The following is a 12,421-nucleotide window of genomic DNA, read 5'->3' as shown; positions in this document are numbered from 1 at the left end:
TGAGGTTCCAATTACTATAAATGCAATTTCTTTCCTTCATCACTTCTAGTTTTACTGGATTGTGGGAATGTTCCCGTTTTTTCTGTGTCACCCTGTACAGTGCCATGTGAAGAGTTACAATGATAAAACATGGTATGCCGCCAGTCTGTAATTTATCGAAGGATGGTGGTCTCTAAATTCGAGACATAAATAACACAAATTAAGAAATAGCATCAAGCCTAGGGAAGGTACCAGAGGACTGTAGGAACATGACTTGTGATTGAAAACAACGTGTTTCATGGAAGACAGATTTGTAAAATTCTACTACATCTGTCTATATATTTGAAACAAAATATTTCAATCCATACCAAATTTGCCTGCTTAGACCTGTTAATGAAGAGAAAATAGGAAAAGCACAAAATGTACATCCCCTCCCCCTACAACTCTGAATGCTCTGTACATGTGCAAATTTGGCAGCTAAAGCATGCCAGAAACATTTTTCCAAATGGCACGTGGCTACTTCCTGCTATTACTCATACAGCCAACAGTCTTGCATCAAGTAGCCATATGCGGATGAAGGCACTGCTCACAAGTGACTTCAGCTCTGTGCTTGTGGGTGAGCCCACTGGCTGCTGCTCAAATGAACCGCTGTTGAATCAGTTAGCACATACAGCATCACACAACAAAAATTATGATCTGTGAGAAGTGGAAACAAATCAGAAACTTACTATAACATGTCATGAACTGTGTAAAATATGGATTTGAATTTGCAAAATGTTTCATGCTTATTCCTTAAAAGCAGACTTTTCCTTAAAGTGTGGTTCATTAAAAGTGGAGAGAAACAACATTATTCTTATTGGAGTTTTGCTGGGAGCAATGGAAATATTCATTAAAAGCAGGATTTCCTTAAGAGCAGGTTCTTTAATTAGGGTTTTTACTGCGAGTACTGGCCAGCAATTCTAGCCCTTTGAAATTTTACATTATTTAGTTTGGTGAATTCCTTTATAGTTAACTTTACACCTAGCACACAGAGTGTGCAAATACATACATTAATTTCAACCAAGTACAGAGATAAGTCAGTGCTCATTTGTGGGTCATAATAATTTGGCCTAGAATCCAAAAGCTGTATTTGGCGGTTTTTGGTGAATGGATGTATGTGAAGAAACTACATCTTCCAACGCAACCAGGGTACTAAGCACACTGCCACAAATACTATGCTGTGCTTCTATATAACACTTCAAAACAGCTGAAGACACTCCATACTCCTGATTCACGTATGCTGAAATTTCTGGAACATCTTAGTAAATGACAAGAGGAGGAAAAAAAAAAAAGAAAGAAAGAAATCTGTTTAGGACTGAGTATGGGATGTTCTTTCTTTTTTCTTCCGTTTCTATTTTTGCCGATGCGGTTACAGTACATCATGACCTTCAATGTTAAACCGATTTCATGCTAGACACTTTATGTTAGAACAGGAAATTAGCTGCAGACTCTATTAAAAGGAAACTAAGTGTCCAGATTCCAGTTAGTGTCTAACATATAGAACTAGTTAGAATGTTGCTTTATTTGAAGCAATATTTCATTTTTAATTATTTTGTGTACTTCATATATAAAATAAACAGCAGAGTATCTATGATCTAAAGTGCACATTCTTGTTAAAGCCAAGATTCATCTCGTTAACGAGTTCCAAAACTGAAATATCCTAGTTTGTAAAAGAATTAACACTTAGTCTACATGAAGACAGAGTGAAGTTAGCAAGCAGAGTTATAATGATACAATCAAATGGGTTATCCCTAATGTACACACAAAATGAAAACTTTTACTGTCACAAATTAGTAATGTTCTACTATTATTAGAAGCACATGTGTTGCACAAAAATATGGAAACAACAGAAACACAACACATTACCATGCCTAATATGGTGTACGAAACCTGTTGGCAAACAAAAGCACTTCTAGTCATCTCAGAATGGATAAATACAGGTGCTGTGCGATTTTCGAGGAAGTTTTACATTATTATCCCTGCAAATAGTTGGTGAGTTCAGGTAATGATGATGGATGTGGATAGAAATCATGCAAACTTCTCTCCAAACAAGACCACAAAGGCAGAACAATATCGAAATCTGGTGACTGTTGTGGCCAGAGGAGATGTGACAATTCATCTTCATTTTCACAAAACCAGTCCTGGACTACATGAGCTGTGTGAACATGGGTTCTTTCATGTTTAACACAGCTTCTACATTAGGGAACAAACATTGTACCATGGAACTGACCTGATCAGCCAAAATGGTCGCATAATCCTTGACAGTACTGTGACCTTGCAGATTAACTCTGAGGCCCATGGAGTATCAATATATGGTGGCCCAAATCACTATCAAACTGCTGCCATTTATCTCTCTTTGCATATAAACTCGGCCTGAAGTTGAAAACTGTGTGAAATAAGACTCAGCTGACCAAATTACTTTCTTCCACTGCTCCATATTTCAGGTTTTATGGCTTTGGCACCATGTTTTCCTGTTACAAGCATTTGCAACACATCGAGTGGTTTTGGAATTCCAGCCAGCACTGCCAGTTCCTCTTTATGGAGATCCATACATGTTGTTTTGGTGCTGACAATGTTCACGAATGTTGCATTCAGTTCTGCAGTGACTTTTGCAGCTACTGTCCTTTATTTTTCTGCACAATCCTCTTGAATGACCATTGTTACAACCAATGAACACACACTTTTGTTTGAGTTGTGACTTAGCAGATGATGTTCTTTAACTATATGCAGTATAACTCTTCAATATAATAACTCCTGAAACACCCAACACTTCAGCTACCTTGGTTATGGAAGAAACCACATTACAAGCACCAACAGTACACTCAAGTTCGAATTCACTTAGTTCCGATATAATGCACTGACAACTATACAGGAGACTGTTCTGACCATGACAGAGACCTGCAACATATTGGGGGACATTGCACTAGTGTTTCTTGATCAAATACAACAGTGCATCCTGCAGGCTTGTTTAGCATCTGCAAGCATGCATTTCTAGCGTTGGCTCCATATTTTTGTTCAACCTCTGTACCTGCATTAGCAACCTGCAAAGAAGAAGAGCTACTAGTTGATGTCTGACTTTCTCAAAATATTTCATGGCTTTTCAGGTGGCAAATCATGCTCACCATATTTCAGCTTTCGAAACTAATACGCCTCCAGGATTTCCTCTTTGTTGCTGTGAATAGGCACTGCAAGTATCGAAGTTAGTACAAAGCTGTTTGGCTCAAGCCAATCGAATGATAATGTTGAAATGAAGTGACTGAATTTTCCTCGTATGCTGTCTGATGATGGTGCCAGTCTCTAACTGCATGTACACCATTTGCTGTGCATCAAAAAGCTCTCAAGACATGCCCTCTGAGTTTCCATCATTAAGTAAGATGGCACCAGTAGAACAGTGCAGCGACACTTCAACCTCAGCTTAAAAGGAGTTTTATAACAACTCATCATGTAAAGAATGCAAAAGAATGTGATTAAAGGCATCCTCTTTGTGAAATGTAACTTATGGTTACACGAAAAGAGTGTGAATGTCAATCTCAAGTTTGTAAATGATATTAAGTGGTCACGTCGTAACTGTGTTAGTGATGAACATGAAGATTTTCTCAACACAATAAATTCAAAAGACGAAATTATGAAGTTACTCAGGGTGTATACGCAGACAAGGAAAAATACACTTTCTCCCGCTTTTTCCGTGTTAAGTGACAGTATATTTTCCCTTATCAATCCTTTGAATGGTTACGGTTTTATGGACGGGCGTAGAATTTCCCAGCACTTTAGAAAACGAAACACGGGAGGGGGGGGGGGGAGGACACGTTTTGGAAATATCTTTGATGTACAGCAACATGTACGTTGCATATTTTCGAAAGTATACATTGGAATTCCACCAAACACCGCCTGTTACTTTCTGAATAATTGAAATTGCGATGCACTTTTGTAAGCCAGTCATAGCTCACGTCAAGTGATCTCGCCAGCCAACGACAGCGGATATTCAGAGCATAGGACACATGATGTAGTCAGCCAACAGCAACATCAGTGTTAAGTAGCACGAACACACAAAAAGGGAAGTTAATAGTTTAAATTAATTTACATAGTGTTGCTACAACAAAAGCAAGGCTTTGACATATAATATTGGTCTCTAAAGTTAATAAGCTGCAAGAGAAGCTAAGCTTTCACACATAATGTTGATCTTTTTTTCATGAGTTACACTTCAAGATATACCACACAAACGTGCCAGTAAAATTTTTAATAATGACATAAATGTCTGATCTTCAGGATTCGAAATTCTTCTAAATGGCTCACCAACAAAGAGTTGATTTTTAAATGAGAGTCAAATTTTCTGTCATGGTACATTCTCGTACATAGTTCAACTTACGTAAAAGGATATTTACTTTGAAAGTAATGCTTTTCAAACCACCATTCGCAATATTTTCCTGCGATCTGTTAGAAATAGGTTTGTTTCAGCGGTTGCCAGAGAGCACAGATAAAAGGCAACGCCGCACTTGCACAGCCATCATGACGTAGGAAGCTCTTATGTACGTACGTGTAAAATATTGAAAGATCATACATTATGTCATAAAAGAAACAAGACATCAGGGGATACTCCAAGAGCATCGGAATTTCATGAACCATACTAAAATGTGCACATTTAAAGCGCAGATTCTTTGTCCAGATTCCCAATGAAGTAGACCTTGACCTGATATTAAGGTTTTTAGTGTGGTTTTTGGGATATTAATTTTTTGGAGCACCAGTACCGTATTATATCTTGTTTGGTTCTGTATTATGGCATAATGAACAGTTGAAACTAGCCATTAGTGTGGCATTAAACATTTTGTTTCAAATACATTGACTTCCTCTGCGGAAAAGGTTAATGAAAGTCAAATATCTTTAGCAAACAGACAAAAATAACTTCACTGTTCCAAGGCGATTAATGCTTGACTGTCAGAAAGATGGAAATAAAATAAAATCTGAAACTAATGACATATTTTAGCCTTCCGTAATTATGTGAATGTATTTTAATTCACTTGATAGCTCCAGGCCACAGATATCCGTTTTGTTTTCATTTGATGTGAGAGTAAACGAAGGGGAAACAGCAAAATCAGAAAATGTAAACACGGGTCATGTGGAGACTACCCACTCAGACTGCTCTGCGCATCAGCCCCAGATCTACGATATTTGCGAACCAGGTCAATACTAAAAAAATTGAATTTTCAAAAATATGTTCATCTTGTAGCACACATCTTTCTGAAAATTCTGAAGAATAAAACGTGTGTTCAAGGAAATGTAAGACATTATTTAGTCTTAAGTGTGCCAAAGTGCACTGCCACACCTCTTCATAAAGCATTCTTCTACCGCACGTCACTGTATTTCGCTCTGTGGAACTGAAACGTGTATATTTTGTAATGAATGCCATCAAACTATATTCAGGACAGTGGAAATTGAAATGTCCTGTGGTGCCTCTCCTGCTCCCAGTCAGCCGGTTTGACAGCCTGCCCCTCTTTAAAAAAATCTCGCAACTAGTAGCGAATGGGATTATTTGTAATCGGGAGAACAAGAACGCTTCAGAAAATTTGCACTCTTTATTGCCTATTAACTAATAACTTGCTGTTCTGTGTGACATAAAATTAAATATCGGGTACATAAAACCAATGAAGACAAGAGATAAGCAAGAAAGTACACATTTCTTCAATAGTTAGCTCCTAGCATTTTTTTCTCTCTAATCTTGCTACAGCTTTACATGACGTGCTTTCCTTTCTGCGAAAGAATCTATTACGTCATCAAAGTTCGTAAAACATTTAGCTACATGAAAAATCAAGATGTCGTTATCTAATACTGAAAAAGCCGTTAACACAAATAATATCAAGGATTGGTGTGGTTTCTCGGTCTGATTGTCTATTTTGTCACTGTCTGCTAGATAAAACAAAATAGGCCTTTCTAATATTGCAGCAATTTTGTAACACACACCAAATAAACGAGACTGTTTTGGCACAAATGGCCATTTTTGTAACACGACAGAATATAATTTACAAAGTACCAATATCAAATGCCTATTAGGCCTACTACAAGCAAAAAGCCTTGTTAGGAAATAGTTTCACATTTCATTCATCCGTGTCCCTTTCTCAAGCATGAGATCGAAAAGTAGTATTACAAAATTTTTTATTCTTCCATAATGTGTGTGATGTCCCCATTTCTTCTCCTTCCTCGTTCTAACAAACAATCTTGTTATCACCAATTCTGTAGCTATTCCTGCCATTGTCAAAATTTGTTGGCCGATTAACTTTACTAACCATGCCACAATCACAGGTTTAGTTATCCCGCGATTATTTTCCAGTTAGGCATTATTACGTGTTCATACAACATGTTTTCTGTGTTACTTCCAGAACAGAACTTAAGCAGCTGCTTGCCGGTGACTGTGCAACTGGTCCTTACTAGTGTAGCGATCTTGCCAAAAATTTTCTGTCAAAATTTCATTTTCTTGGATACACCGAGAAGATAATACGTAATCTTTCTCACCTGTTATTCCTGTCAGTCATTTATTTCCATTCTGGTAGTCTTGAATCGATGGATTTCGCTAGTAATTATAATAATGCTGATCATTCGCCAACCCAATCAACCACATAATCAGACAGCAATTGGCATTCATCTGTTCGGCTTTACTCCACTCACCTCGTATAGCCCCGTCCCCTTTTGTCTGCGGAAAGTTTATTTCTAGATGCGACGAGGATTCTCCTGACAGACTCATCATGTAAACTATGCACACATTCAAAAATAAACTTATGATTCATTCAGAAATCAACTTAAAATGTGTTCAAAAACCTTCAGGGAAGCACTTTAAAATCATATGAATAATCGATAGACAAACGTGTGCTGGGTGCTAGGCGTTTTGTGAAGCAAGTTTTTTCCTCAACAGTATGAATTTGGCGCCCCCTTTTCCCAGTAGCATCTAGCTGCTTGCTGTGACTGCTTGCACAGTCAACAACCACTTTCCTGTAGCCAGAAGCAGGAGAATCTACTACTCAAACGTGACTCAACTGTGCATGCGCATGAGCCCACTCATAACTGCTAAAACAAATGTAATGTAGACAGTTGTGACTTCACACTCATCGGAGGCAATTTGTTATTATGAACCACTGCATAGTCTTCCTAAAGCCTTTGACACATTTTGCTGTTGGCAGACGCTTGCACGAGTCGTCGTCGTATATGGCACATTTCCTTTGCAATTTAAGTTATTTTCATTTTTTTCTCGTTTGTTTTATTTTTGAAGTATTATTATGCAGTAGCGGGATACAGTAATATCCTTTGTTAGAGTATAAGCTCTTAGCAGTTAAAATTACAAAAATTTGACTGAAAACTAAAACGGTGAAAAATTCCCGGAATTCTAAAAAAAATCCTGGGTTTTTCCCAGTTTTCTCCTGGATGAAAAAATTCCCAGGTTTTTCCAGGATCTCCTGGTTGTCCTGGGTCGTATACACCCTGTATACTGAATAGTGACATTGAGACTCTCAGAAAAGAAATTGTAATCTTGGAGCAAGAAAACGTGAAACTATTAAATGAAAAACGTTTATGGCTCTGTGGCAACAATGAGGGTAAAAGCCCCCCCCCCCCCCCCCCCAAAAAAACGCACTCAAAATCAAAGTGTTAAAAGCGATATGCAAAATGAAAAAAGTTATGATAATGATGAAAATTGCGTAGAAAGAAATGCAAAATATGTCGAATCTAGAAATAAACATAAGTGGGTTGCAGTAACGTACAAAAACAAAGGAAGGAAGCATCAAGAACGTGGCAAACAAAGCACTGTAAATGACTTCTTAATAATTGGTGATTCACTAATTAGAAACTTTGCAGTACCAAATACTAAAATTAATGTCCGCCCAGGGATAGGTATACATCAATTAAATAATCACCTCAAGAACATACAGACAACGAAACAAAATGCATTCCCGCCGGTACAGTGCAATGAAAACTACAAGAGATGGTACACAAAGCAAGGAATCTAATCCAGACGGCAAAAAATGTGTACCCAGCATCAAAGTTAATTATTAGTAGTATCCTGCACAGAAGATCGGTAAGTGATAAATACGTAGAGAGGATAAACAATCACATCAGAGAGCAGTGCAACATACTTGGTGCAGTTTTAATGGATTCGAATAAATTTATCAGTGATAAATGTGTAGGACAAGATGGACTGCATCTACACAGGCTAGGGTCGGCAAAATTCAGCAATATGTATAGTGATATATGTAAGATCATGCTTAGTAAGGGAAACTAATACGTGGAGATGGGGGTGTAAAAACTGATAACTAAGTTGAAATGAAAATACACAAACAGCGTTTGAAAACAGATGCCATTAGGAACATTCAAAAAAGTAACAATATGTTCGTAATGCACTTGAACATAAATGGGTTAAGTTCAAATAACACATATGGTAGAGAAACAAAACTTAATGACTTGCAAATCATTTTGTCAGAAATACCAAATATCAAGGTTGTATGATTGAATGAACACTGGCTTACAAAGGGTAGTATCAAAATCTTAAATAACCTTAATAATTTTTATGTTGCCAGCAGCTTTTGTAGGAGTAATTTAACTCTAGGAGGATCGTGCATACTTGTGGAAAGATCAGTGGAATATAGAGCAAGACTATTTCGATTCCCTTAATGAAGAATGTATATTTGAAAGCTGCTGCCTAGAGTTAGGCCAAAATATTGTAATTTTATCTGTGTACAGAATTCCAGGTGCAGAAATAACGAAACTTTGTCAAAATTCCAGTGTCTATTGCAAAAACTTCAAAAAGAAACCAAGAAAAGAGTCATAGTAACTGCTAATTCAACATAGATCTAGCCAGTGAAGCCAATAACTCAACAAAATTCTTTGATAAGATTCTAATATAGAGTTTCAGTGGAAATTTCACTGATTTTACTCGAGTAAATGAAATATCAGCAACATGAATAGATAATACTTTAACCACTTACACTTATAATGAGCCAAATAAGTTTTATTTAGATTTAGGACTTTCTGATTGATCACTGCGCTGTGTTTATGGAGTTACCAAATACAATAGAACTTGAAAAAAAAAACCTACACCAAACGCCAGTTCAGCAAAGAAAATATGTAATTATTCTATCATAGATTAAATAAGGTGGAGTGGGCTATAGATCATAGTGTTTCATGATCTGAACATTTTGCTACTTTCTTGGAAAACTTCCTACACGTTTTTAATGAAACTTTCCTCCTTACTGTACATCATAAAAATGAAGAAATAAAGTAAAGTGGATTACAGAAGGAATAAAAATCTCGAGTGCAAGAAAAGACAGCTACATAGGTAACTAAAACATAACAAAAGTCCGGATTTTGTTGCCTATGTAAAAGATTACAAAAATATTTTTTAAAAAGTTGCAAAGGCAGCCACAGAATTGGCAAATAATAAATTTATATTGGATAGTGAAAACAAATCAAAAGCATTATGGTCCGTGATTAAAGCTGAAACAGGTAGAGGCCATGACATTTCTGAAATCACGATAGATAAAACAATTTTAAATCCTGCTCGAAATTCTGAATTATTTAATGAATTCTTTATAAATGTAAACAAATCTACTGTCAATGTAGCAGAGTACCCAGACAAGGTAAATTTCTTCAGCAGTGAGCAATTTGACAGTGAATTTTTCAGTACATTTACCAAAACTACTGTAAAAGATATAGAAAAGGCGATACTATCACTAAAAAGTAAAACACCAGCAGGAAGGAATCAGATACCAACAAAAGTGTTAAAAACAGACTCTAAAATAATTGCACAGCCACTAACTACAATAGTTAACCAGTCCCTTCAAGAAGATTATTTTCCGAACACGCTGAAGTATGCACTAGTTAAGCCACTATTCAAAAAAGGCACAAAAGAACATATAGGAAACTATCACCTAGTCTCTCTTCCTCCATCACTATCAAAAATATCTGGAAAGGTAGTCACCATACAAATTCAAAATTTCCTAGAAAAATTTAAAATAATCCCAAAAAATCAGTATGGATTTTAAAAAGGTAAAACCACAGTATCTGCCATAAATAATTTTGTTAGTAAAATTAGCTCATCTCTAGACAACACACCGCATGCCACATGAATTTGTGACCTATCAAAGGCCTTTGATAGTGTGAATCAATCCTTGCTACTCTGTAAACTGAAAAAGTATGGAATTAGGGCACGGTATTAGAATGATTGAAGTCCTATCTAACCAACTGACGACAAAGAGTGGTTATAACATCAGAGAGAGGGACTTATACTTCAAAACGGAAATCCACTTCACATGGAGTACCCCAAGGTTCTGTCTTAGGTCCCATTCTGTGTTTGTTTTACATAAATGATCTGCCACTTAATACTGGGTGTCACTCAATTTTATTTGCAGATGATACATCTTTAATCACTGAAAGTAACCGTACTTATCAAATTCCACAAACTGTATTAAATACTTTAGAAAAATGAGATACCTGGTTTCATTTAAACAGGTTAAAATTAAACATGGAAAAGAGTCAGTTAATGCAGTTTAAAACAAAACGAGCAAAATTAAATGATGTTCAGGTCAGTCACAGAAACCAGGATTTGCAGGAAGCTAGCTGTGTGAAACTCTCAGGAATGCAACTAGATAAAAATCCATCACGGGGATCACGTATACAGTACCTTGCAAATAAATTAAATAGCCTAGCACTTGCAATGAGAATATTGTAAAATGCTGCCAGTATGGGTATAAGAAAAGTAGTATATCACAGCTACTTTGAATCAGTAATAAGGTATGGAATTGTATTTCGGGGTAACTCGAACCATGTGTGTCCAATACTAAAACTTAAGAAAACCATCATTAGAAATATGCACAATGTAGGGCGAAGAAAAATCATGTCGCCCACTCCTAAAAAGTCTAAATATATTAAGTGTTCCCTCACTACACATATATGAGCCGATTATCTTTGTACACAGTAACCCTGATTTATTTGTAGCAAATCACTGTCAACATGATTACAACACCAGAAATAAAAATAATTTTATGCTGCCCACCCACCATTTGAAACTTTATGCTCAAACTACACATTACATGAGTATGAAAATCTATAACAAAGTGAAAGGAAGAGAATTGCTCAGCATAAATTTAAAAACACTGAAAAAATCATTATATGAGAAACTAGTGCAGAAATGTTACCATTCAGTAGAAGAATTCATAAATGATAACCTGAAAATTTGAGCAGGAGAAAGCAAGTACTTAGGACTGTTAATCTTAAAAGTCTGTCACTTTTGAAAAAAAATTATTAATTGCTTATTAAGTAATTATTCAGTACTGTATATTATATTACTGGTATTATAAGGAAAATTGTAAACCAGTTTTTGTGTTTTGACGAGCCTCCTGTACTTTAAGTCAATGGTTTGAAATTGTATGTTACAAGACAATAAACTTCTACTTCTTTAATGTGAATTTCGTTCACTGTCGAAGCAGACACGGATAGTGGATGCATGGACTTAAAACTGTTGGGCACCAAACAGCATGGTCAACAGCGCCCTACCTCAAGATCATGGTACTGGTGTACGAGTAGTCACCCTTGTTAAAATCAAAAGCAAAGGCCATGAACTACAGTCATAGTCATAAAAAATTTCACATGTAGCCTCCAGTAGAGTTATTCATACGATTGTCACACATTAATACTATTAATAAAACCACAAACGGCATTAAGATAGCTGGTAGATTGTGGAACTAACGGGTGAGCCAGCCACCCAAAAACACATTAATACCTTCACCAACTAAACTGAGGAGACCTAACGTCACACAAAATGTCAACAATTTTCTTGCAACTGTTTTGTCATCACCTAAAAGTGAGGGCAGTCTTTGGTCTGCTGATGGATTTACACAGATTATCTCTGTACCTACTACAGTAGTATTGCATTCTCAGTAGATCCAGTTACACGCTGTTTCCACATCGGTGTGGGTCAAAGCAAACTGTTAAATATACAATGTAGCTTTTACATTTTTATTACTAATTCTTGCTTCCTTGCATGTACACACAACTTCTGTTGCTGTTCTTACCATTAAGTAACTTTGCTTAAGAGGGGCAAAAGAGTATTTGCAAATGAAATAAGAGTTAATATATTTAGGAAAGATTCTCACACAGGAAAAGTACTTCTTTTCCATTCAAAAAGTAACAGATTAATATGCCTTGAGGACATATTTTCAGAAACTCTGTTGTCATCATTATATACTATATCCTGTAGCAACAGCCTAGAACGGCAAGTGGTTTGCAATAAGTATGTGTGTATGTGTGTGTGTGTGTGTGTGTGTGTGTGTGTGTGTGAGAGAGAGGAGAGAGAGAGAGAGAGAGAGAGAGAGAGAGAGAGAGAGAGAGAGAGAGAGTGTGTCTCAACAGGCTTGCAAATTATTTTAGC

Source organism: Schistocerca americana, chromosome 7, assembly GCF_021461395.2.
Source record: "Schistocerca americana isolate TAMUIC-IGC-003095 chromosome 7, iqSchAmer2.1, whole genome shotgun sequence".
NCBI lineage: Eukaryota > Metazoa > Arthropoda > Insecta > Orthoptera > Acrididae > Schistocerca > Schistocerca americana.
This window is presented reverse-complemented; position numbering follows the sequence as displayed.